Source organism: Cupressus sempervirens, chromosome 2 (genome assembly GCF_028749045.1).
Source record: "Cupressus sempervirens isolate cs-2001-9-10 chromosome 2, ASM2874904v1, whole genome shotgun sequence".
Taxonomy (NCBI): Eukaryota; Viridiplantae; Streptophyta; class Pinopsida; order Cupressales; family Cupressaceae; genus Cupressus; species Cupressus sempervirens.
Window position 1 is genome coordinate 297,909,490 of NC_143119.1, and position 27,008 is coordinate 297,936,497.

A 27,008-nucleotide genomic window follows, 5' to 3' on the forward strand; every position below is an offset into this window, starting at 1 on the left:
ATGCAATCAATGCACACCTTTTTCTGCTTAAAATAATACATAAGGAAATTCTTGTTGTTTTCCAATTACTGGGTGCGGTTAATTTTAAAGGCACAACAGACGCTGAAAGAGTAGTCAGTGACAACAGATCGAAAGATGGCACGTGCATTCTCATGTTCTACGAATTGCAACAAAAGCTAAAATCCTTTCTGAGCTCTAAATCCTTTCAGCTCTCATTTTCTCGTTACAGTGGAGCTTCGAAAGAGGTGGAGCAGTCTCAAGTTATTTGCTTTTCATTTATAAAGAGTATGGTCCCAACCTTGTAACCCAGAACTGTACTATCTCCAGCGAAGTGCATGAAAATATATAGGCAAGAACTTCAGCTATGTGTTACAAATGGTGATTTAAATGATGGAGATTTGTGGGAGTAGGACCAAAATAGTTGATACGTATGAGGAGATAGGTGCAATCAGGATTGGAGTCCTAACTCAGTGTTTTCAAAAAGAAGATTATTCAGTGACCTCCATGCGATGCCTAGACATTCTCGTGAAATCTCCCCTTGCAGTGAGAAACCATGTCAAGTGCAAGAAGCTTAGCCTTATGACAGTATAGATTATGAGAGGTTCCTGGTTACATAAAGGCATCAGACTTTGGATTAGAATAGTGAAATAGATCTATACAGCCCGTGGAAGGATATCTTATTTGATCGCTATGAACTCTGGTCGGATGGGTCAAAACCTAAGGAAATATTACATTGCCGGAATTAATGACATATTAGAGAATGAAAGCTGTCAAGCATGGAATATTAAACATATGAGCATTTGAATACTTCAGAAGTTTGGCCTATTATTTTGAACAATGCACCTCTAGATTGAGTCGGTTTGAAGAAATTGATGGAAGTAAATTCATGCTCCAGAAATATTGTGAACCTAAATCATCAAAACGGCAAGGCACCTGTGCATCCACAAGCCGGAAGAATTAGTGATGAACAAGAAGATTCTCGGAGTTTATATGATGACAAATATTCATTGCGATAGATTTCGTATCAAACAAAATAAAGAAAGAAGCAGTGTATGAAAAAAATGATGGAAATGGGAAACAACAAGATAGATAGATAGATAGATGAAATTTTAACGTCCACGAGGCTAAAAATAGCCTATGGGACAGCAAGACAACTCAAGCAGACTTAAGTAGCGTTGTTCGCCTCTTGTGTAGACTAATGATGAGCCCCCCCAATTGCTCAATGTACTCTTCGTTGAACAGGTTATGCCAAGAACTGTCACATATAGTATCGGCAAACTTATCCCTGCTATCCTTGTAGGCCTCACATTCTAGAATAAAGTGCTGTTTAGTTTCCACTTTCCCAAAATTGCAAAATCTGCAAATTCTCTCTTCCCAAGCGTCCTTTGGCCTCTTCCAACGCCCGGTCTCACAACGAAGTTGGTGAGAGTTGGTTCTCAGCTGAGCAATAAGAATTTTAGCTCTCCAAGAAATGTTGGCTCCTATGTATGCTTTTTCGAGTTGATCACAAGTGGGGTTGAACTCATTTATATAATATAGTTTCTTCCTCCCAATCTCGCTTCCCCAATTTCTCTTGTAGAATTTCTCCATAACAAAGACGTTTATTTCTTTATTATTTGTGGGGCACATATTGAAATGAATATTCCATTTACTCATCCACTTGATGTTTTGTTGCATCCATGTCCTTTTTCGCTTACATAGTGTGTCCCTAAAGACAACTTTCGACCATCTATCCTCTTCCATTTTTTTGATTCTTTTTAGATAGCTTAAAAGGCGAACCATAGCAAGTGCCTCGATAGGCGCAGCCCCCATTTCACTTAGCATGATGTCATATGGAACAGTGCTTTTAATTTTAAACTTGCTTGTAATCAAGCGCTTTTGGATTCCTTCGATTTGTTTCCATTGTGCTATAGTAGTGCTGCTGGCCCATAATTCACACCCATAAAGAACAATTGGCAGCAGAAGAAGACCGAACAAGGTTCGAATAGTTTTCCAATCCCACAAATCCGCTTCACGGCACCTATTCTGAAGAGCGTAGAAAGCCTTCCATCCACCTAATGTCCTTTTATACTTGCAGCTAGACCAGCTTAGTTTTTTGTTGAAATCGATGCCAAGGTATTTATATTCCGCAACTTCTTCGAGAACACTTCCATTGTAATAAAATTCATGTTGATGCTGTTTTTTATTATTAGAGAAAATCATAACCTTGGTTTTGCTGATATTGACCTGCATCCCCACCATTCTACAAAAGCGCTCAAGAGAAGATGATGGTCTTGCAAACTACAAGCAGATTTGGCAATTAAACTGAGGTTGTCCGCATATAGGAGTAGCTTTATAACAAATTCCCCTAGCTGAATGCCTTCACGCTCTTGCGTGTTTAACCACTCTTCCAGTTTGTCAATATATAAACCAAATAAAGTAGGGGATAAAGGGCAGCCCTGTTTGACCCCGATATCGCTCCTAAAACATTCTGAAATGCCATTTGAAGTTCTGATTTTGACTTTCACCTCTTCGTACATCCTATGAGTAGCAGCTCTGAGATGCCTAGGAATCCCCAATTCTTCCATCCTCAACCAAAGCTTGTCTCTCGGAACGGTATCAAAAGCCTTTTTGAAGTCAACAAAGCAACAAAAAACCTCTTCCTTTTTCTCCCACTCTTTTTCAATAATGTGTCTCAGAGTGACACAGTGATCCACTGTCGAGTGCTTTGGCCTAAAACCAGCTTTCCCTTTAGCACGTTTATGATTTTCTTCTGCCCATTTGCTGATCCTAGTTTCTATCATACTGCCAAAAAGTTTAGCAAGGAGGGGGTTGATCATTATAGTCCTGTAGTTGGAGGGATTGTTAACATCACCACTCTTAAAAAGTGGTATTGCAAGGCTAATTGTCCAATCTTTCGGAAACCCTTCCTGACAGATTTTGTTGAAGATTTCAGTGATGTGCGGTGCAAGAGTTTTCATACCCCACTTCAAATATTCAGCTTGAAGCGCAACAAGGTCTTTTGCTTTGCCTCCACCCAACTTTTTATTCCCTGTCTCTATCTCTTGCACAGTAAAAATATTTGTGGTATCATTGACCAAAGGTGGCTGTCCCACTCCACTCTCTTGTTCATAAAGTTTCTTAGCATAATCAAACCATTGGGTGGCAGTAATATTATTTTCAGTTTGCTTCCTCCTTGGTTGGAGTTCTTTCCAAAAATGTTTGGGGTTATTTCTGCCCAAGAAAATTAGCTCCTCTCTCCTTGTGGACATAAAATCGATTTTTCTTCTTCTTTAGGATCTGTTTGTAGGTCTTAATGTCAAGGTTAGTTTTATTTGACTCCCTTAGATTTCTCCTAGCCCTCTTGCATTCCTTATCAAACCATGCATTGGCTGGAAAACAATTAGTTTTAGATTTTCTATTTTTTGCTCTCTTGCATTTTGAAAGAGCCTCTTGAATCAGATTTGATAAATCATAACTGTTAACACCATGCTTATACGTAGGGTGTCCGATACAAAGTTCCTCAAGAGTAGCCCTGAAAGTGTTACCATTTTCTGAAGTTAACAAAATTCTGCCCTGAGAAGGTGGGTGTTGAGGGCCTTGGATTTTTGCCCCAATCCGCCTATCCTTTGCCCAATACAAATTTACGTACAGCGGTCTATGATCTGATTTGAGATCCCAAATGTGCTCTCCAATTTCAACTTCTTCAATATTGTTATACAAATGCTGCAAACAAATTACATAATCTACCACACTTGCCCCATTGTATGTGTTGCAAGTGAAATTGCCCGACTTAGCCCATCTAGCCAAACCATTACAGATTATTAGATCAAATGTGCCACACAAAGTGTTCAATTCTTCCCCAAAATGATTGCAGCCTTTAGCATCTTCGCATATTCTATCCCATTGATGATTTCTTTCTTCTGTGAGCCAAATATGGTTATCATTTACTTCGGAGCTGAAAATACTTGCTTGCCAAGTTGCTGTCCTAGCATTGAAATCTCCAACAAGAAGGACATCCCCACGTTGTGAAAAAACAACATCTTTCTTTAACGTAGCATAAAGGTCATTGTGATCTAAACCACACTTTTTATAAATTTTAGATACTTGTGGAGCAAAGTAACAAACTACAATCCTGAGAAGAGTGTTATTTTTCACGATTTTGAGCCATATAAATTGTTTATTAGAATCAGTCTTTTCCAGCTGAATGACACGACCTTCTCTTTCTTTTACTAGAACCATTATACCTCCATGACCTTTACCATTTCCTGCTGCCTCATTCCACACGGCCATCTTCCAGTAGCCTTCAAACAATGGGGTCTTACATCCCTCATGCTCATGTTTCTCTATGAGACAAATAATGTCTTTGCCTTCCGCAATAGGCCCTAACCCAGGCCCACGTCTCCACGGATAACCTCTGCAATTCCAACAAACTAAACTTAAGGACGCCTGGGTTAAGCTTGATTGCTATTTATTTTGATGTGAAAGACTCGAAGTTGAGTTATTATCGCTAGGTGTGATTATGGATCTTGTTGTATCGCTGCCTGTTAAGGTGTTTGTTGTTGCACCTTTGTTGCCTTCTTGCTGCCCTTTATTGTAGCAGTGGCCAAAATGAGCAATAACTGCTTTTCCCTTGAACATCCAAGCTCTTTTGCCTTCATTTCTAGCTGTTCTGATTTTTTCCATTTCCATCCTTCTTTCTACTTGCTGTCTCATAGTTAAATCCTCCTCTAAAATGAAGCGAGAACCCCTCAAGAGCTGTTTTTTGTTAAGTAGATTTTGTTTGTCGCTAATGCTGAGCATGACTACCTTGATTGGCCTATTTCTCAGCGTGTGGTTTGCCAATCCTCCAAGCTTGGCAGATTTGTCCTTGCCACAACAGCACATCTTGTAGGAAATCCCTCGTTAGGTCAAGGGTATGTTCGCCTTCCCCATAGTCTTTTATCCCCTTGATAATTATATTGGATGCCCTAAGCTGCCTTTCCTTGACCTCTTTGTCTTGCGTGTTGACACGAATCTTTGCCTCTTCTCTTGCCATATTAGGGTGTTTGCTGTTTTTGTCCCAAGTTTTGGTGACTTCTGCAAAACTTCTTCTCTTCTCTTCACCATCTGCCTTTCCTGGTGAACTAGTGTGAAGAATCGTTTTCTCCTTATTATGAGATGACTTGGTATTTGCTATGACCTTGTTTGTTTCCAATGTCACATTCAAGTTTTTCCATTCATCCTTCATATTCTGCCATTCAAGCTTCCTGGCTAAGAGTGTTTCTTGCAGCGTTGAGATTTGAGCTTTTAAAGTGTTGTTATTGTCTACAAGAGTTTTATTTGCTGCAATTAGCACTTGTATATTGCGGTAACTTTCTTGCTCCTTAGCCTCTAGGAGCTCCAACCTCCTCTTGGCCCTCAAAAGTTCTTGCACATAAAGATCTGGGCACCAAGCGAGAGGTGTGGAGGTAGGGCTGTAACTGACAGACTCACCGAACTTATTGCTACCATAAAGATGACTGTCACCACTTAAGTGTGGAGGGCACATTTTGACTTGTTTATGCAATCTCTGCCCGTGTTTCTGCTTTTCATGTGACCCTTTCATACGAGCAAGTCTACGTTTTAAAATGCCCTTGAACTGTTTAACATTGACCCAGATATATTTTCCTGTCTTGCCAAGTGATGCCATTTTGACTTGCCCTAAATGGTTAGTTTCAAAGTGTACCATAATTTCTTGACCGTTTTTTACCAATGAGATGGTTTGTTTTTCCATGGTTTGCATATCCACCGTTTGTTTTCTCATTTGTGTATACTCAATTTGTTTTTCCATTGATCAAAAGAAAGAAGGGCGAAACAAAAGCTAACAAGAGCAAATATATAAAACAAAACCGGAAAGTGCACCTTGAAACCCCTGGCTTAAGGCCTGCCACTATCTTGTTGTGGGTTGGGCCCCAGTCTTCGTTTTACCCTTGGAAACAGGCCTACCTAGGATCTGAACCCTGTCTGGTATTGTGTCTGCTGCCCTGGTCCCATTATGATGCTTCGGTGTGATGCCCTGATCCTACTGTGTCTATTATCTGCCTAGTGCCCCGTTTGCTTGATATTTGAACTCTTTCTTCCCCTAAATTCAAATTGTCTGATCAACTGGTTCTGCTTCAGGTACCTATGCCTTTGCTTCTGGTGCCTTTCTCGTTGTTAACTCACCCTGCTCCCGCAATAGAAGCAACTGTCGGCGGAAGAGAAACCCCGGCCTCTAAGCTCGCTTCTTTGAGTAATAACAATGTACTATTGAAAGACACCGAAAAATGTCGTTTCTTTGATGCAGTTATACCCCCAACAAACGTGTCGAGATGTGGCTGGAATAAAATACAAATATAGGATTCAACTTTTGGTGCGCCTCGCCCCGACCTTTTCTCATGAAGTCTTCCTATAAATTGTGCAATATCTGATAGGTCTTTCGATTTAGGATTCAAGTCGCTCGCTATATCAGGCAAACTGCTTGTCCAGATAACCCTGCAATTAATTTGAAAAGTTCACACAGCTAGTCTTGCCCAGCAATCAATTATACGACATAGTAGTGTTGAGCCTCTCTCCTGCTACCCCATTAAGATATGGTTACACATATTCCTTCCACCCTCAAGTACAAACAATTACAAAGTCCTTCACAAGAGTGATGACTGGGATAAAGAAGCCACGAAGAGCCTAGTTTCAGAGTAAAAACACTAATAAGCAGGACCCCACCGTTTTGAAGATTAAAAGAGGGATAGCATGAATATTTGGGAAGAAATGATATGATAGGAAGTGTTTTTTTTTCAAACATTAAGATGTTTAAAGACTAGCAATCCGCTTGGTGTGCAACAGGTACGAAGATCAATTATTAAAAATATATATAAAAAGGAAAGAGTAGATATTAAAAAAATGGCATTGTTTCTTTATTTATTTCTATCACTCTATTATTCTCTATCTCTTTACATCTCTATTTATTGATGGAATTCCCTCCCTCCTCTTTCATTTACTCTATCTCATCTATTTTGTATATGTGTCTCTATTTCTCCTTGTATCTCCCTTGCACTCCTTCCTATGTTTCCTTCTATCTAGATCTTTGTCTATATCTGTCTCCCTATATTTATATCTCTTTATATTTATACCTCTTTGTAAACATTTATTATCATTCATTTCAGAGATCTTGATGTGATCCAGTGGAAACTATAGTATCTCATATTGTTTAGAAAAGAGGCAAAGATTTTTCAAATTGGTGTCTTTTACTTAAAGGATGATCTTGATCAATTTTGATTTTGATTTTGGTCAATTTTTCTTTTGATTTCTATCAATTGGTAGTCCTCTATTAGTTGTTTTTGTTTGTTTTGGTGAGGATTCTTAGGTATTGTCAGCTGAAAATGTTAAGGGTTAAATTAGATTTCTCTGTGCTAGCATTTCTATTCAATGGATGTTTTAATTGCAATCCTGGCTTTGAAGCATCTAGTATGAAGTTCTTTTCACAAGAAGTGAATTTCATCAATGAGTGAAAATTCTTGGCCAAAATTTTATCTTTCAATAATGATTTGCTATCTGATCATGGGGATTCGATGAAAATGTCCACTAACTTGTTCGTGACTAAATTCTGTCAATTTTGATGTAGATTTCTATCAGTTCAAAAACAATTCTTCAATGCAGTTGTTAATTGAAAAGAAAATCCATTATTAATAAAATCTAAAAAAATCTATACACATTTTATTATTTGCATTGTATTTTTAATATAATATAATATTTTAAAAAATCTTAAACACATTAAAAAACAAAAACAATTTGAAATATATGCTATCATATATAATAATTAAAAAACTAAAAGTTTAAGTATTAAATAATTTTCTAAATTTTTAATGAAAAAATATACATATTAAAATATCAGTATTGAATACTAAGTAAAACAATAAGTACACACTATAATATAATAATTAAAGTCTAAAACTCTAATGTTGAAAAGTTCAAAATAAATAAATTTCAAAGTTTATAATTTAAAATGAAATGTAGTAAGTAAAATTTCATATAATTATAATCTAGTTTCACTAAATATTGTCTATTTTTTTGTTGCCAACATAACTCTTCAAATTCACCTAACGTTCTATATTTAGACACAAAAAAAAGATTATGAAATGACTTGTATTTCATTTACAATATAAATTACAATCAATTGTCGTTGTCTTCTTTATTTAAAGTGGATCGACTCGCACAAAATGTTGGAAACATGGTGCAAGATGATTGAAACCATTAGGACTGTGGATATTCACTGGTTTTCATTGGCTGCAATAGTTGTGAAAGAATAAGCGATGAACTTGTTTGCGCTCCCATGAGAGTGTTGCAGCCCCATTCTTGATCGTCTTCTATATTAAAATGTATCCTTGTTTTACTTTATAATGATTTAAGATCTATTGTGTATATAATTTTTTTAATTCAAACATATGCAAATCATATTTTAAATCAAAGTGCTACAACCAAAATTCAATTTATGCATATTTTCTTAATCTTACAAACACAATGAATATTAAAATATATACACTATATATGTATGTTTCATTTAGTATTAAAGTGGCCTCATGTACGGGAATTGGAGACTCACCCAAAACATACTTGATCTCCTTGAATTGCATAGAATGAACATATCATAAAACAATAAATGCTAAATAACTGCTATGTGCATCTACTATCACAAAATGGTAAAGGCTAAATAACTACTTCAACCACCTAGATATATATTAATAGAAGTAGGAGATATTTCCACAAGGAGTCAAATTGTGATATTGCTATCACGATTTAACTCAATAGTTTTTGAGTCAAACTCTTTAACCCATGTTTCATGAGTAGTGATTCATATGAATCCCTCTCTCATGAGAATAAATGGAACACTTAGCACTCATTGGATCTAGGTGATGCTTAGAGAGACTTGTTAGAATCTAGATGAATACTTAACATATTAAACAAGCCGGCAAATATCTAGATGAATACTTAACATATTAAACAAGATGAATCTAGATGAATTAAGCTAACAAAAAGTAAACGAAGTATTAAACAAATATCTGTTACAGCTGGCTCACTACGTCTAACTTCTATGGTGCACCACCATTGCAAGAATAATTGTTGACATTGTGACATTTAGATGTTGAGGAAGTCAAGTACTTACAGAAGTCTAAAACTGAATTTCACGCACATTAAGCCTTAATTTGTTTTCTTACTACTGCCATAGGAAGATGCAGAGGAGCTTGTAGCACCACTCGATGGAAGCTTCCCATGGAGCTAGACTACAAGCAGCAGGTGGACTTTTCGTAAACATGGGTTGCTACTGCTGCTGGCATTGAAAATGTTGAATTGTGAGCGGAAGCGGTCCTTCAGTTGTGAAATGATGAATCTCCTTCCACACCTCCTCCACCATCTTGTTCACAGTGCTCTAATGCAGCATCAGACTACATTTGTTCTCCGCCCCCATCGCCACTCTCTTTGACGTTGCACATGTTTTTAAATGGAGGTTACCTGTGTAAGCCCCGATGATGAAACCAACATAGAAGGGAATATAGAGAGATTGAAGAGATAGGAAAAGAGATAGAGAGGGTTTGAAAGAAAAGTAAGGTAAAGAGATACATGTAAATAAAGATATTAAGAGCTATACATTTGTCATGGATATGAGAATCTAATAAGCAAAAAGAGGGTTTGAACATCATTATTCTAACTTATATGAAATCATTTAAAAAAAATCTTTGTATGTGAACAAATTTATGAATTGAAACCTATAATTTAATTTATCTTGAGGACTGAATATTTTTATAGCAAATTTAATAACTCTAACAAGTTTGCCAATTTGATTATATATATTTATATAAGTTTTAAAAAATTTAATATTTTAAACAAAAGTAAACTGACAATATAAGAATTAAATAAAATCTTACAATATAAGAATTAAATAAAATTTATTATAAATGAAAAATAATGTAAGTCTAAACTAAAATATTAGTATAAAAGTAATAATTTGCGGGTAAGTTTCATTCAAATTTTGTATCAAACGTTTGTTGGGACTTCTTGTCACTACTGGATTCTTGTAGCTATTGGATTCATGATTTTTGTCATGCTTTCAAAAATAAGGACCGTGTAACACCATATATAGGTACACGCAATAGCCACAAACTTGCCCCAGCTCACCAGGTCGATCATAAAAACTGATAAACTAATTGCTGAATAATTTTTTTATACTTTCTTCCTAGGAAAATTCACCAAAGGTTTCTTCAGGTCCACAACATTTACTTTGCGTGCATCAGCTCGAGGTTGCAGGATCCAGTCCCCCGCAATATTTGGAGCCTTTTGGACCATTCATATCTCGCAATATTTGGAGCCTTCTAGACCATTCATATCTCGCAATATTTGGAGCCTTCTGGACCATTCATATCTTGGGACTGGAAATCATAAACTTCTTTACAATGATTCAAACCCATAACTGTTGATCCACTCTTCTGCCCTTCTCCTCCCTTGTTCTCGCACATTGATCGATTTGATTGGATATAAACCTACGACAGAGGAAATGGATATTCTATTTATGGAAACAAATGCAACATGAATCACCTCTCCCCCGTGAGAAAATGAAACACTTCTCACAAAAGCCTGGCCTTTTATTTCTTCTAGGCGATCTGAGTCAATCTTTACCTTAGAAAGCACCAATTTTCTACCACGTGTCATGCAAAATTTACAACCTTTCCCAGCATCGTCTTGTCCTGGCAAAATGGAGGTATAGAATAGGATATAGGCATCCCTTGGAGCATAATGGACAACCACAGCTGTTGCTTCGTCCAAATCTAGAAGCATGGTTGCTGCTTTGTCCAAATCAAATTAAACTATTTTTATGTATTCTCTGAGTTCTCATAATCACTTACTCTTCATTTCCCTTATTATTTGAAATGCTTGTTTTTAAAAATTTATTGTGCTTATTGGGTGTACAATGAAATTAGTTTTTGATTTATGCGAGAATTAAAGCACGCCCCAAGAAAGGCATTTGATGGAACGGAGATGAGTGACAAATTCTTTCCAAGTTGACCGCGATTGTGCAATCAAATCTTGAGCCGTGAAAAGCAACAGAAATACGACAAAAATAACCTATTTTGATGATAATTAAAAATGAAAAGTTGTCTCCAAAAAGAATGAGTCTAACCCAAACATGTAAAGTGGCAAGGAAATTGGGACAGATCAGATTCCGACATGATTGCGATTAAATATGGAGTACAATCTTTTCATCCAACGGTTAGCAGATCTCCAATGGTTGTCCATACCTTTTATGGATTTGGTAACCGAAGTTTCTTGTTGTTAAGTCATGCATTAAAAACGATAAAAGAGTTAAAATAGATCGACGCTTCCCATTGCTTCAATGGTAGTTATTTGATGTACACAATTTTCCATCATTAGATTCAAAGTTTAGCTCGTGAGGGAAAGCCTTTGGCATAATTACATGGCAATGGTAGATTATTAAATGTAAAGCAAAGTAATCTTTAAAAGGTGCGATTATGTATTTTTAAATACTATGACTCTTGACTTTGAAAAGTCATTTCTTCAAATGATAAATATGAGTTCTTTTATTCAAGAACACAAGACACATTCGAAAAGACAAAGAAGAATTATTTAACATCTACTTTTAAGGAGGAATGTGGAGAAAAATTTATGGCTTTGTAATATAAATGCAAATATGATATTTTAATAATAATAAAGGAAAGGTTCTCTTGTTTATTCTTTGAGGCATGGAGATTTAAATTGTAGGTGATTCGTGCTTTATAGTCATCTGTACATTACGTAAGCAATTTAAATATCAAATAAGTGGACTGGGTCATTTATGGCATTTTAAACTCGATCATCTTAGATATAGTGAAATATTAAAGTGTTTCCATATCTATGTTTAGTTTGTCTCCCTACCTTAGGAGTTAAAGTGCAATCTAGACTAGTTTAAAATTGTGTATATACACTCGATCCATCATGTCTAGATTATTAAATTGTTTCTAGTTTAAGTGCAGAGAACTTTATAAAGTTGTACGTGATAATCTTTATTGTGGTTGACTCTGTTTCCTAGATGAGCAGAGGCACTGGTCTTTTTATATTTGAAGTCAAAAAATCTATATCTTCCTTCTTACAAGCATCAAATCCATTATTGACAAATATTACACAAAACGTTCATTCAATTCAAATATTCAAAATTCAATCTCATTATGATCGAGTTCAAGGACCTTTCCAATCAGAGAACTCACAAAGTTAAATTCGCTATAGAAAAGCATTATACCAAGCATTCAACGTTTGAGGTGAAGATCTACTTGCCTAGGTGTAGCAAACCTTGAAGTGCAAGGGAATCAAGGTGATTCTCATTCGTTGACTAGAAGTGATTATGGAATCCTGTTAGAGAAGTAGCAAGCTCTTGGATTTCCAATCTATGGTTTTGCGAACCAACACAACCTAAAACTTAAAACATACCTATTGTTTTTTGTTTGATAAACATAACTACATTTCATGCAAACTCATTCTTGCTAATCCATTTTGTATTTTAAAAGGTAGTCAATTTTTTTGAAAAAATTAACCAAGTGCCAAGAAAGTGAATATAGTTTTCTGTAAAGAGAGATCTATTTATCTAAGTATTTTAACTAGTTCTTTTAGTTTTTAATATTTTTTTTCAATTTTTTTGAAGATAACAAGTATTTCTTAGAAAAAAATGAAAAGTTTTTTTTTTCGTTTTTAATTTTTAGTGTTTTTTTACTTACATTAATTCATACTAATTGTATGGTTGTTTTTTTAATTTAAAATCTTACAATGCCTTATAATAGAAAATTCATAGTATATTTGGAATTGCCACTAAATCAAGTTTAGTGGGAGTTGAGATAGATAAACAATTGAAATATGATAAAGCATCTCCTCCATGAAAATGTTTTATGATGCTTGATCAACTTCTAGAAAAGGGGCTTTATTTGGAAATATAATGATTACAAAGTCCAATTTAAGAGCTTATATAGTTGAGTGAAAGCTCACTTGTGTTATATAAATGGGTGTGGAAGTAGAATATGTGGAGGGAAAAACAAGGGGTTGTCGAAAGTGAATATCATGGCATTTGTCAAAGAACAACAAGCAGATAATGCTAAGTGAGAAAAATTAAAATCTCATTCTTTAGAAAGGGAAACATCATTGAAGGCACCTAAGAATTCAATAATGGTCTACTACCATCCTTTCATGTAGACACCATCTATCCATGAAGAAAATCTCTAAAGATACCCATTGATTAAAACATTTAAAATGAAACAAAAGACATTGCAAAGGGAAAAACCTGCATATTGTATTTATGCTAATGGTCTTTCTTTCAACTAGGTGAGATCACCATATTGATGGGAAATGGAAACAACAATCAATAATGCACCTTTTGGTGTCATACATCCTAAGTGCGAAAAGGTGTACACTAGTTCATTGGGACAATAATTTTTGCTTGTGTTGAATAAGTTATCATTGATGTCAAAAGTTGATGATCAATGTTTTATAAATCTCAAGGATTACTCAAAGGAACATAAAATTGGTTGAGGTACTTTCTTGCTTGGTTAAGGTGTTTGAAGTGCTTGACATGCTTGAGCTGGTTGGTTGTCTGGTTAAGCCGGAGTGTCTGGTTTAGCTGTCTACTTGTCTACTTGTGCCAAGTCTGTCTAGCTGCCATGATAGATCATATTCCAAGTTGGATGGCTATGTTATTGGAATGATATCCTTAGAGTTTGACTAAATTAAAAGGGGAATTGATTTAATATTTCAGAATCAAGGTAAGTGGAGGCAGCTTTTCTAATGGCTTGTAACTGAACATTAAATCAAAGCTCATGTGAAATATTATTGACAACAATCAAGAAATTTTCGATTAATTATGTTTAGGGGACTCATTTAAAGCGATGTTTTCAAACAAAAACAATGAGCAATATTGGAGTCATCTTATCCGGCATATACCTCGCTCTAGGTTGGACTGGAGACTTTTTTCTTGATTCAAAGGCACAAAGTTTCTTTTAATGCATGGTGTAACATTCTTTTCTGGAACGATTTCTCTCCAACTTATGCTGATATGAATTTGGTAATACAGAGGTTGTTTATGATATTTTTAGGTGTGATAATTATGTTTGTTTATTTTTGAATAGTTAAGATTTCATCGTACCCAAAACAAATGTCCATGATGAGTAAATCTCATGCCTTGCCACCTCCTCTAATATGTTGTCAATGAATGGAATTGGAAAGGGGTTCTTAATGGTGACCACATTAGGGCATTTGAAACCCACATATATTTGAATTTGATTTGCTTCTTTAATCAAGGAAACGACAATGGGTGCAACCTACTTACTTGTGTGTACCTTGAAAATGATACCTGCATGCAACATATTTTTTATTTCCTCTTGTACTTCGGCAACATAGTTTTTATTCATACAGTACGACCTCTTCTGTACGGGTTGTGCACCCAATACAAGAGGAATTTGGTTGACACACAAATCTGGTGGTATTCCTTTCAAATCCTCGTGTGCTAGGAAAAAACTTCCTTGTACTCTAGGAATATTTTGAATGCAGTTGTCTTGAGCATAGTTGGCACATTCGCAGGTTAATCTATGATTTTCCATTACTCGCTGAGTTAATCAGCTGGACAAGTTTTTGGTGAAACAAATTGTAGATTTTAAAACTCTACTCCTAGGGAAAAATCGTTGATTACTTGCAATGCTTTTGGTGAGTTTTATTCAAAAAATCGTCTGCGCACTTAGGGCAACAATATAGGCAAAAAAATTAACTTTTAGTTTGCTAGTTTTTATTTGTTCATTTAGAGGCTTGAGGAGGGGAGAGAAGAAGGGTTTGAAGGCATGCTTAAGTGATTGCAAGCTATTAAAGGAGGATTTACCCGGATTTGCAAAAGAAAATGTATTATTAATTAAGTTTTAGTGGCTTTTTTAGGTTCCTGAGTTTTTCGAAGTTTTTTTCTAAAATTGGCCGATTTTTGCCCAAATAAACTTTTAGGGGCTTGGCGAGTTGTTGCCAAGTGAGAGCTTTCCAATTATGGTCTTGAGTATAGGGTCCCAGTTGTCCCTGATCATGATCACCATTAGATTGTCTTACTCTACCAGGTTTAGCTTCTAGATGTTCGATTCCTCATAATTAATTGCCTTATCGCTATCAAATTGATGGATAGATATGTCCTCCACTCACTACACCTTTTTACTTGTTGTACTTGGGAGGGGGAGTGTCACTCTATGCACCCACTTCATCAATCTCTGCTATATTGCAACTTGGATGGAAGACTTAATAGTCCTCCATTTGCCAATGGAATAAGTTAATAACCCATTAAAGGAACTTGTTTCATCTTTTGACTAATTTCTAAGTTCTAGTAATTCCCTTGTCGTTGGGCTCCATATGCTTCCTTCCACATCAAATTCTTGGTCTTCGAACTCTAAGTCCAAAGCTAGCTTTTGACTAACTGCCTATTTCTGCAAGTCAATGACATACTTCCTTCCATCACTCTTGATGGAGAATGTATTATTCCAATTGTGGTTTTCCTTTGTCGTAATCAACTATCCCCTTTTGAGAAGGGCATCTTGCACTTTCTTCTCCAATGGAATGACGAAAAACTAGAAAAAGAAGCCTTGGGTGCCAATGATCACCTTCTAGGCCATGAATGTTCCAATTGGTTTGATGTCATGTTGGTCGACACCTACAAAATAGGAAGTTGGCGACCAAAGTGTTGACTTAACAAGGGTCTTCCATGTCTCCTCAACAATACATTCACACTAGAGCCTTCATTCACAATAGTGTTTGTTAGATTCCATCCCATCATTTCCATTTCTACCATGGTCAGTTTTCTGTTGATGCCTATCGCCAATAGCATCAAGTCAGTGGTGGGCCTTTCTTTTTGTTCCTCCATTATCTTACTAGTCTCTTGGTTGCTTGCACTACTACCAACTACGTTGGTAATGGAGACCTTCAATTGTGACACAGTCTCTAGTTCGTCCAATATAGGGTATAGTGGCTTGCAATATGTATCTCATGATGTTCTTTTTCAACTCCAACCGGGGAGTACTAGTAGTATTGTGCAGAGTTCTTTGCTCTTCCTCCATCACCCATTCTATATTGGCTTTTGCTTCCCTTAGTCTTTCCTTTTCCCCACAGGTGTCAAGGTATGTTGCTTTCTTGGCTTGAAGCTTGGTGATCGCTAGTACCTCCTCAAACTTCTTTGTGTCCAACATATTTACCTCCTTTTTCTTTGGACAAACAATGTCCTCATGGTTCCTTAGGCCACACCATTTGCACAGCAAACTTCCATCTCTTTCCCACTCTGACAATCCCTTGCGAAGTTACCCCACTTGTTGCATCTTCGACATTGGATTATGTGTTGTTCCTTTCCATCGTACTAGATCTGGCTTCTAGGTGTATTATTGTTGTTATTGTTCCTTGTTCGGTTGTTGCGATATCCATTCGACAAGGCATTAGAGTTTGTAGTTCATTTTGGTGATGTGGTTAGTGGAGCTTCTTGCTCTCTTGGGTAAAGAGCACTTGTATGCTCTTTTCTTTTAAGTTGTATAGGCACTTCTTGGTAGAGGGTCCCAATACTTCATAGATGTTGCAAAAGGACTTCTTTGGGTAATTTTTCTTTGTGTTGCCTTCAACATAGTAGTCGATACACCACAACTCCTTACCATCCTTGGTACCTTCCTTTTCTTTCTCAGTTCTCCACTTCCTCATGTCTCTTTTGAGAGCCTGCATCATTGTTCCATGACTCATGGTGAGTCGGGCGACTATCTTCGGTTGGCGAGTCGGGTTAGCCCTGTCGGGTTCGAGTGAGCAAGTCAGGTCAGCCCTACCAGTTTCAATAGATGGTATCAAAAGGGTGAAGGAAAGAGTAAGTCATCATAAAAATTTCAAGAGTTTTTTTGCTGTGCCAAGTCACTATCGAGTCATGGCCGAGTCCGAGCTAGTTCACGAGTCAAGTTACCCTTGCCGAGTTAGGGTCAAGTCCGAGGCTGGGAACTTTGGCCTGTGTGGTCTTGGATTCCCCGTCAATGCTTTTATTTGCATTGTCATCATTGCTTGCATTTTTCTTCCCTCAAGACGTCTTGTTCTCACTCTTAATGTCCATTTCCCAATTACAAGCATCAACATATGAGGAGGGGAGTAGAACTTTCATTCTCTTCCATAGAGAAGGAACCAATGCTTCAATAAACCACCTCTTTTTTAGCCCATTGACTAGCTACTTTTCCAATGTACCAAGCAATTCTTTCAACCTATGATTATAGGCACATACATTCTCATTCTTTTCTTGTCTTATGTTATAGATTTCTACCACTATATCCTTGCATCTCCTAGTAGTTTAAATTCTTCCTTGAAGGATTTCTTCAAGTCATCCCATGTCGCTTTGTATGCTCTTGGCAAGCCTGTGTACCAATCGATGGCAATTGTTGTAGGGTGGCAGTGAATGCTTTTAACTAATAGTCATGATCATCCTCGTTAATAGTCATGATCATCCTCGTCATTGGCCTCCCATATGATCACACAAGTCTTGCAATGGAAAAAAGGATCCTCTGAGCTATCCCTTGTGAACTCAGGGGGCTTTTGCTTCTCCAGGGTGTTTACCATCTGTCTAGCTCGATCAAGATTGTGTGTTTCTGAACAAAATGTAGTTGCTCTTCCTCTGTGTTCTTGTGCCTCACTTGCATTGTCGGCCGCATGGGAGCTCTCAAGACATCCACCTGCATTGTCCACACCTTGGTCACCTCCCTCATGCTGGTATTCCCTTCTCAGAATCTTTGGTTCCAACCCCCCTATTTTTGGCTTCTCTGAAATGAATAAGTTCTTGATACACAATAGAGTTTTCTCGAATAATTCATTTATCTTGCTCTTGAGGTTTCTTTCTATGTTGATTTCATTGTGTATAGAGTGCACTAAGGGTTCACTCTATGTGGAGTTGGACTATGAATCTTCCTTGTTCGTTACCACTTGTACAGACAAAATATTTGTGTGTTCACCAAAATATTCTCTTACCTCATTGGGTAGCAGTAGGTTCTTGCCAATCTTCTCCCAGTTACGTACATTGTGTCCTCTCCTTGCCAGTGGGCTTTCACTTGTCTTTATTTTGGCTTTGACTAACATGTTGACTTTTGCTTTGTACTAGGCTATGAGACTCCTCAATGATTCTTTGTAATCGGCATCACCTTTTACTCTGCTTCCTGATTTGGAGATATCTTTTTGCTGATATTTCTTCTCTCTTATTTCGCTCTATTGGTACTGATGGAGCCCTAATTTTTACAAATTAGGGCCTCCATTTGAGTACCTCTTCTGACCTTTTAATCCTATAACTATTGCTATGTTTTTATTTACATGTTTATATTTGGGCAAAAAAATCCTTGAGTTACATTTTAATAACAAAGGAACCTAAGTCATTACACAAATTATTGCTCTGTTAGCATGAATGCTGATGATATTCCGATGGGGGAGTACACTAGCATGCTGCAGACATGATTCAGTGGTTATGTGTTGCATTCATGATAGTGTTTGTTATTGATGTCAATATAATGGTTATCCTGTGAAGATTGACAAAGCTAGAGAGGAAGAAGTGTTTGGTGTAGTTCATAGATTGAAGATCAGCTTATGTGCACTTGAGGTTACGTTCTACAGTATGTCTAGATGCTACAGCTAAGAGTGTGTGCAGAATATGAGGCCTGGACAGAATTATTAGGATTTTAGCGAAGGCAGCTTTCAGACAACTTTTCTAGAAAGCGAGTACTGTTGTTTTGATTCTATCTCCTCATAGGGATGAAATTGGCTTCAGCAGACTAAGAAAAAGTTTGAAGACATGTCAGAGATGCAGTGGTTAAGAGGGCAAAATCTGAAGATCATTGAATGAAAAGTTATGAAGTGTAAATCGACAATTTTTATTTTATTTTGAAAAGATGTAAACTTTTAATGTGACGTGTATTGTATATCTTAAGATTTTCCTATATTATTACTGTAAATTGGAAAAGCCTCAAGAACGACTCAATATTTATTCTTTAGGACTTGCTATAAAGGAAATATTATTTCCTTGTGGTAGAGTGTGGGTTTGTGATTAGTGAGATCATTGTGTGAACCTAAATCCGAATATCTTTTGATCAGAGAATGGTTTTATGTGGTTGATGTACGACGAGCTTAAAAAGAATTGATTTGGTAAGATAAATTGTTGGTTGTATTGGTTCCCAAAACTACAAATTGGAAATCCATGAGCTTGCGAATTCTCCAATAGAATTCCACAATCAGTTCGAGCCAATGAACGGGAATGACTTCAATTCCCCTACACTTCAGGCTTCGGTACACCTAGGGTGGGTAAACCTTCACTCCAAATTTGATCACTTGATCCAAAGCTTTTTTATAGCGAATTTAAGCTTTGCGAGTTTTCCGGTTGGCAAGATCTTCAAACTCGATAGAAATGAAATTGAATGCTGAAAGTTTGAATTAAATGAATTTTTTGTATAATATTTGTCAATAATGGATCTGATGCTTGTAAGAAGGAAGATATAGATTTTCTGACTTCAAATATAAACCCAATAATAATACTTCAATAATTCAAAAGACCAATGCCTTTGCTTATAACAGAGTCAACTTCAATGAAGATTTTCATGTACAACTTTATAAAGTTCTATGCACTTATACTATCAACAATTTAATTATCAAGATGCGACAGATCAAATATATATGCAATCATAAATTGCTCCAAATTGAACTTTAACTCCTATGGTGGGAAGACAAACTAGAAACAAATCGGAAACAATTCGATATTTTACTATATCTATGATGATCATATTTAAGATGCTAAATGACTGTGTCCACTTATCTGACATTTTATCTATTTATGAAATTTTTAAAAATGATTATAAAGGACGAATCAACTACCGTTTAAATCTCCATGCCTTAAATATAAACAAAAGGCTTTTTATTTATCATTAAAATATTATATTTGAATTTTGTATTACAAAGCCATATTTTTGCTCCTTATTCCTCTTTACAAGTAAATCTAAAATGCTTTCTCTTGTAGAATACGTCTTATGTTTCTTCTTTTTCATTCCATATTTATATCTTAAATATAAGGGGACGTAACCTTTAAGAGTAAAGAGTCATATCTCTTTCTTAATAAACAAAGCAAAGGTTTGTAATTAAATATTATACGAACTACAGAAAACATTATTTTATAATGCTTTGAACGTCCATTAAAAGGTTTTGATAATTTAATCAATTTTATCTCTAGCTTTCTTCCATCTCTGAACAAATAATAAACAAGATAAAAACTATACGCCTTTCAATCTCTATGACTTGTGCGTTCATCCTCCCTTGTCTTTTGAAACATGTTTCTACTCCTCTGTGATCTATTTGGCGTGAGAATGGGGCTCGTTATGCAGCGCCTAACTAGTTGCATCATTTATTCACATTGAATTCCTCTAAATAGTTAACAACATCTCAAAAGACTTCCACGACTTCCTTCAATGTCAATGAGCGGGTTTAATAATTTTTATCTTGCATAAATCAGGATATGAGTTTCGTTTGTAGTATTTCGATTCAAGTCCATGTTCAAATTCAAATTCAGATTTCTAATTTATCAAGCCCTTCTATGCAACATGTATTTCTGTTGTTTGTTCTAATTTCTGTTTCTAATACAACTACTTGCCTTTATTCATGCTCCAAGATATGTCAGTGCCATATGAATACTTTGTAATGTCCTCGTCACTAAATAAATAAATGATCAAAACTTTGTTTTTGAGTCGATTGATTTAGTATATGTCAGCACCATTTTTAATTTTTTGTTTTTATTCACATCCATAGATGTTGCCATCTTCTCTCTTTGTAAACCCTCACGAGTTACTTCGAAGGGTATTTAAGTACGAGATGTAGGAAGTTGTCAAGATATGATTTGGCATTATTTCTTTGTAATACAAATTCCTACTGGAATTTTGCTTATCTCGTCATTTCGAAAGTGAAAGGTCTTCCCTAGTTGGCTTTTGCGGTTTCAGTGGGATTCAACCCTCACCCTATTTTGTTCTGTAATATTTTTCTCAGATCTGGCAAATCAGAGCACCACCATTACTTGCAACTATACTCTTATTTGGTTACTAATTGATGATCTTGGCGCACTCAATACATTGTTCATTTTTTGGAGGTCTTCTCTATTGTTGAATCTGTTAGAGTAATTAGATATTTCCTAATTAACTCTAGTTTGCTTAAGCTAAACTTTAGGCATATAATAATTAATTCTTTTATTAATTATTATTATGCAACCTAGGTTAAACCTTTTTTGGATTTCGATCTTGTTTATAAGGACGATATCTCTTTGTAATTATTAAGACAATTCACTTTTGATAATAGCAATCTCTTTTTTTGCTCATCAAGAATGTCTCATCTATGGATTTGAAAATTCCAGCCTCCATAGCTTTTGCTTCTCTCTTTCTGTGAAAGGTGTTTGCATGTAGGTGATTCTTGGGAGCTGTGGGGTTGATCTTTCATCAACTTCAACATGGTGTCAGAGCTCCAGATCTTCATGCCCCCATTATGTTCTTAAGAGATTTGACATCAATTTTCAAATCTGTGGCTTTCAGAGGATTTTGTATTGGATTTGGGGCAACCTATTTTTTGGAGCACTTTGGGCAAAAACAGACATCACTGTTGAGCTCGAAGCACCTGAAAACCCCCATTTCAATATAAAATACGTCTCGTTTGGACGATGTTGAAATATGAGGCAATAATTTTTTGCACCCAGGCCGTTTTTGACCTAGGCACAAAAATTGAGAGGACGCTATTTAATTGTAATAAAAAAATTTATTTTTGATTTGGAATTGTACGAGAGGGGCATTTTTTTATTAAAGCAAAGGCTTTATTAAAAAGATGAGCATTTTGTTAAAAGAGGCGAGATTTTTTGAATGAAGTCTTGTGCACAATACATATTTAGGCCGTATTTAAGTCTGACCACCGCATATTCTCTCTGTCCTCACCAATTTGATGTATGTCTTTTCATTGGTAATATGCACTTATTGGGAGATTGGCCTAAGTTCTAATTCACCTTCAACGTCCAAAATGGTGCTGCAGTTCCGTTGGTTTTGTATTTTAATGGAGGTATTGTCATTTTTATTGGCTCTAAAGTTAGATTGGACGTATGCCCTTTTTTGAATAATGGTGTCGATGGGCTCCATAATGGTCGCCATTCAATGTGGCCCCTCATCCTCCACATTTGGCTCGCAATCCTCCCTTAGACTTCATGTCATTGCAGATGCTTCTGACTCCTACTCACCATCAGCACCTTGTTTCGTTGGCAGTGCTTGGTTTTTCAACGCGATCCTTGGGTCTGTGAATTTGGCGGCTTTTGGTGAAGGCCAACAAAGTTTTTTGTAGCGCTCTTTACTTTGACATTCACTGCATTCTCCATTCTGGTGCCCGCACTTGTTCTAAACTGTGACTTTGCTCTCAGGTTTTTTGGGCATGATTGGCCACTTTTTTTGCCAAAAAGTGTGTCCGCGGCCCTGTGGGAAACTTCTTTTCCTCGTGGCATGCGCTGAATGTTGAGATATGATTGAAAAGATCACTATTGAAAGAGATTATTGAAAGAGGAAGATTGCTGAAGTAGACTGTGTTTCAATTATTGTTTTGTTACTGATGTCAAACCTACTATTTGCTGGTAAGACAACTGCTTATAAGATTAAGTACTATCACTTAATTGATTGATGAAGAGTATTTGATCAATAAGAGCTAACAATAGCACCTAGAGGAAAGTTTGAGTTATGATTATGTAATGAAGTACAAGGATCAAATAAGACAGTGATGACATGATGTATTGATAATCTACTTAAGGTTACAAATGTTGGCTACACTTAAAAAGTTTAGAGGAACAAGTTACACAAAGTTTGTTTGCCAAGCTTGACCAAGTGGATAGTAGGTGCCGAACAAAGTCAGTGTAAGTCGAGTAGAAAGTTAGTTGGAGCCTAGTGAAAGCAAATTCTAGTGGATGCCGAGCTAGACAATTGATGCTGAGCATTAGTAAACTTTAGTTGATGCTGAGCAACGCAGTATGTGCCGAGCATCAGAAGGTTGATAATGCCAAGCTGCTGCATTATGTTAAAGATCGAAGATTCGCCGAATCTAAGCCAACAAGTTTGTTTTCTTGAAACTTGTGAACCAGGAGGAAGATAAGGTTGATGAGTTGGTGGCACAGAACTTGAAGTAAATTGTTTTTGAGGCGAATTCTAATGGATTCTAGGAGGTTTCTAGAAGAGACAAGATATGGGGTAGATACATTGTATCCTACCTAATCCATCCAAAATCCAAAATTGGACGATGAAAAATGAGTGAGATAATATCCTAATTTCCTATTTATAAGAATGTTTGGTTACGAAGCAAAAGTTGTCATGTGCAAGAACCTAAGAAAGAGGAGTTAAAGGGTTTTGCTTCATCAAGTGACCCAAGAAGAGAATTTGCAATGGCATGTTAAACAAGAAGGCTTAAGGAGATGAATGCTTGAAGGGTGAACAAGCTATCAGAGTTGCAAAGTATGAAGGCCAAGTAGAATTGAGGACTGAATAAGAGATCTGTAATCTGCAAAAGAAGTTGCAAGTTGTATCAAATTAAAGCTTTATTGTTACTCTTTAACAATCGTATTAGTCTAGGGTAAACCTTTTGGATTAAGGTTGACCTAACAGTCATTTGTAAATCCTTTAATCAGGTGGCATTTCAAGTGAATGGCCTAAAGTCCTCTAACAAGGCTCAATTCTAAGAGGGTGATTGAAATGCCTTAACTGGGTCACATTTAATAGTGTGTATTGTAACCTTTAAGAGGGTTGGCCTTTCACAGGGCATCACTTCAAAAAAGTAAAAATAAGTAGCATGTTACTGGTGGTTTTTCCCAAATTGGGTTTCCACGTAAAATATTGTGTCAAGTGTGCTGATTAATTTGTTATGTTTCATGCTTTACATTTCTACAAAGTTGATTTGACAGTAACATAGAAGTTTTAGGGATTGCATAATCTTGTTGCATGCATGGGTATGAAAGTTTTATTGGTTCACTAAGCTATGAAAAGTTTTGTTTATACATCTAAACTTTGGATAACTGATTCACTCCCCCTTCTCAGTTATTATAAAGTATTCCAACAATTGTTATCAAAGCCATCTGCTTAAGAGGACTAGTTTCAAAGTACTAGAAGCACAAAGATTGAGATGTCAAAAAAAGAAGTACCCAAGATCAATAGATGTAACTTTCCTACATGGCAAAGTTTGATGAAGCCACATCTTGGAGGACTTGGAGATCATGCATAATCTACCATTATAGTGAAACGTGTTGATCCAGTTGGAGCCCTAACTGCTGAAGATATGAAGAAGAAGAAAGAACACAATTAGGCGATGTTGGAGATTGCCTCTACTATAAGCTATGCCAAATTTAATGATATCAAAGGCTGTGATACTACAAAGAAAATGTGGGATGCCCTACACACTATCTATGGAGGAGACAAAAATGTTGAAAGAGCCAAATTTGAAAGTCTTAAGAGGTAAGTTTGATGATTTGAGAATGGAAGCAGGTGAGTATTTTTCTCAATATGTTGCTAGAATAAAAGAAGTTGTTAGTGCAATAAGAGGAACTACTAGTCATATAGATGATGATACTGTGTTAAGCAAAGTCTTGAGAACATTACTGCCTTTTATGCTATTAGAGTTTATGCAATTCAAGAAATGAGATGTATTCTAGGAAATGATTTAACCCTTGAAGGTCTGGTAGGTAGACCTACTGATTTTGAGCTATCTAACTTCGATAATTACAAACCTGAGAGTCTTGAATCTGCTTTCAAAGCTAAGTTGTTATTGAAGGATTTTGATGAGGTGAAGCAGAAAAAGAAGAGAAAGATAAAATATGTATCCAGTGACAGTGATACAGATGAGGAAGATGTTGAACAACTGGAAGTACTATTGGCAAAAAGATTTCATAGAGGAAAAGGCAAGTTGAAAGGTAAGTTACCTATCATTTGTTTCAATTGCAATGAGGTTGTTCATATTGCTGCAAGATGTACATAAAAGAACTATAGAGAGGGCAACAAGTACAAAAGCAAAAGAGAAGATGACAACAAAGATTACAAAGACAAAGGCAAGTAGTCATGCTATATTGTTGAAGAAGAAACAAGCGATGATTCTGATGAATATGATGATGAAGTGGTGTATGTTGCAATGAAAGACGAATCTGATGAAGATGAGTCAACTGCACTTGTGACTTGTATGAACAAAAATGATAGATAGATCATTGACAGTTGATGCTCACATCACATGACTAGAGACAAAAGTAAGTTCATTACCTTAAATTGTTATGATGGAAATAGTGTAAGATTTGGTAATGATGCAACATGCCTGATAAAAAGAAAAGGTTCTATCAAACTCATAGACAAGATCTAATGTGACAATGCTTACTATGTTGAAGGACTAAACTATAACTTGTTGAGTGTGTCACAATTGAATAATTTCGGATGCAAAGTTGAATTTGGAAACAAGAGTACTAAGATATATGACACAAATGGGAAACTGATTAGAAAATGTGATCAAACTAGAAGTAATCTATTCTATCTTGATATAGAGAATGCTACTTGTCCTATTGCAAAATTTGATGATGTATGGCTTTGGCACAAAAGGCTATGTCATGTTAATTTTGATAACTTGGTTAGTATCAGTAACATGAAGAAAGTTAGAGGTTTGTCTAAGTTGAAGAAACCTAATAATGTAATGTGCAAACAATGTCAGCTAGGCAAAATGACAAAGTCAAGCTTTAAGAGTAAAGCTTATACCTCTAAAGAAATACTAGAGATTGTTCATACTGACTTGTATGGACCAATTGAAGTGAAAAGCTATAGAGGAGATAAGTACATAATGCTATTTGTTGATGATTATTCTATGATGATGACAGTTATGTTTCTGAAACAAAAATTTGATGCTTTTAAAATGTTTAAGTGGTTCTTAGCAAGAGTTGAGAAAGAAACAAGTAAAAGTCTAAAATGTTTGAGATCTAATAGAGGAGAAGAATTTACATCAAATGAATTTGAGATGTTCTGTAATGAAAGAGGAATCAAAAGTCATACATCTGCCCCTAGGACCCCTCCACAAAATAAAATAGCTGAAAGGAGAAATAGATCTATAATGGATTATGCTAGAACACTCATGATGGAGAAGAATGTTGCTTTGAAATATTGGAGAGAAGCCATAAGTATAACTGTCTATACTTTGAACTGTGTGCAAATCAAGAAAGGTACTCATTCAACACCTTTTGAACTATGGTATGGATATCCACCCAATATAAAATACTTTAAGGTATTTGGAAGTAAGTGTTACATTTTTAAAGATGTTAGAAATGGAAAGCTTGATGCAAAAAGTGAAGAAAGTATATTCCTTGGCTACTCCACAAGAAGTAAAACTTACAAGTGTTTGAATACTAACACTAATAAAATTGTGGAAAGTGCAAATGTGAATTTTGATGAATATATAGAAGTACATGAGGCTGAACCTATGAAAGAACCAAAAGGATACAAATCATTTGTATACTTTTTTGAAGGAATGCCTGCTAAAGAAGATGTTGCAAATCAAGTTGCAAACCAACAACAAGTTTCAGTGACTGCCGAGTCATCCTGTAAATGCCGAATTACATTCAAGAACTGAGTTGCATTCAGATGCCGAGTTACAGAATGAAGTAGGTGCACATTTTGATTTTGAAATTAGTACATATGAAAGAGATGTTGAGATACCTAACAGAGATGTACACAATGATTCTATAGCTAAAAGACAAAATGAAGAAACAAGAGCTAAGCCAAGATTGTCCAAATATGTCAAAAGACATCATCCTGCTGATCAAATCATTGGAAACAAAGATGCTAGGCCAATGGCAAGAAATAGATTGAGAAGTGAATCATGTTTGCTAAACATGAAGAAGCCCAAAATAGTGAAATATGCATTAGAAGATGTGGACTGGTACAAAGCCATGAAAGAAGAGATCGAATAGATAGAGA

The 27,008-nt window shown here is 36.0% G+C and overlaps 1 protein-coding gene across 11 annotated transcripts in view; it reads left to right on the top strand.

The window, feature by feature from the left end:
• Positions 1-27,008, top strand: part of LOC149572257 (3-oxoacyl-[acyl-carrier-protein] synthase II, chloroplastic-like) — a 134,460-nt gene that overhangs the window by 94,164 nt on the left and 13,288 nt on the right. The gene's annotated exons all lie outside the window — the stretch shown is intronic.